General features: G+C 38.7%; 1 pseudogene; it reads left to right on the forward strand.

The window, feature by feature from the left end:
- The first annotated feature begins 306 nt into the window (after positions 1-306).
- LOC138615230 (trace amine-associated receptor 1-like) lies at positions 307-888 on the forward strand (annotated as a pseudogene).
- Positions 889-894: the final 6 nt, after the last annotated feature.

Genomic DNA, 894 nt, shown 5'->3' on the forward strand with positions numbered 1-894 from the left:
TGTAGGTTCTGTTAAATTGGGAAGCATGTGACCAAAAACATGGTTCAGATCTGCTGGACCCTCCCACCTTCATAATTAGAGTATGATAATGTTTTTTTTTTTGTCATCATCATGTGATTGGACAACTCTCAACACCGTCTCTCTTCTTTACAACCTTCTTTAACTCTGTGTGTCGACTCTCTTACTGCTGAGCAGCTCGTTTGTTGACCAGGAGAGGCCAGGTCAAGTGGAGCTTCAGGTTGGTGCAGAAGCTGAAATTATATTGTTGATTATATTCATTTTATTGAAAAGCAGGAATTTTGAAACATGGCACCGGATTTTTTTGTCAATAGGACTGAAATACATCCCTGCTATGTCATAGATAATTTTAATAATATACTGACAAACAGTCTTTCCATAACATGTGTATTGATATATGTTTTCCTTGCTTTATTGTCTGTTATAACAATATGGGGAAACTTCTTTGTCATAAACTCTATTGTTTACTTCAAACAGCTGCACACTCCCACTAACTACCTCATCCTCTCTCTGGCTGCAGCTGACCTGCTTGTTGGGATTATAGTTTTTCCTTTCAACATGGTGTTCTCTTATAGCCAATGCCTGTATCCTGATGGTTTGATCTGCAAAGTCCGAGGCAGCTTTCATATATCACTGAGCACATGTTCTATTCTGACTCTGTGTTGTATATCTGTTGACAGATATTACGCAGTGTGTCAGCCCCTAACATACACAACTAAATCAATCACTATGTTGTTGCGACCATGATCCTGGTGAACTGGGGTGTCTGCTCTAATTGGAATTGTTGTGACAATTGTAGGATTAAACAGTGAAACATGTGAGGAAAGCTGTTTAATCAAAGTTCTCATAGCCAACACTATTGGACCTATATTGTCA

Source organism: Brachyistius frenatus, unplaced genomic scaffold (assembly GCF_029030835.1).
Source record: "Brachyistius frenatus isolate BFR_SWC_R1_liver_20210118 unplaced genomic scaffold, ASM2903083v1 Contig_797, whole genome shotgun sequence".
NCBI classification, from domain to species: Eukaryota; Metazoa; Chordata; class Actinopteri; family Embiotocidae; genus Brachyistius; species Brachyistius frenatus.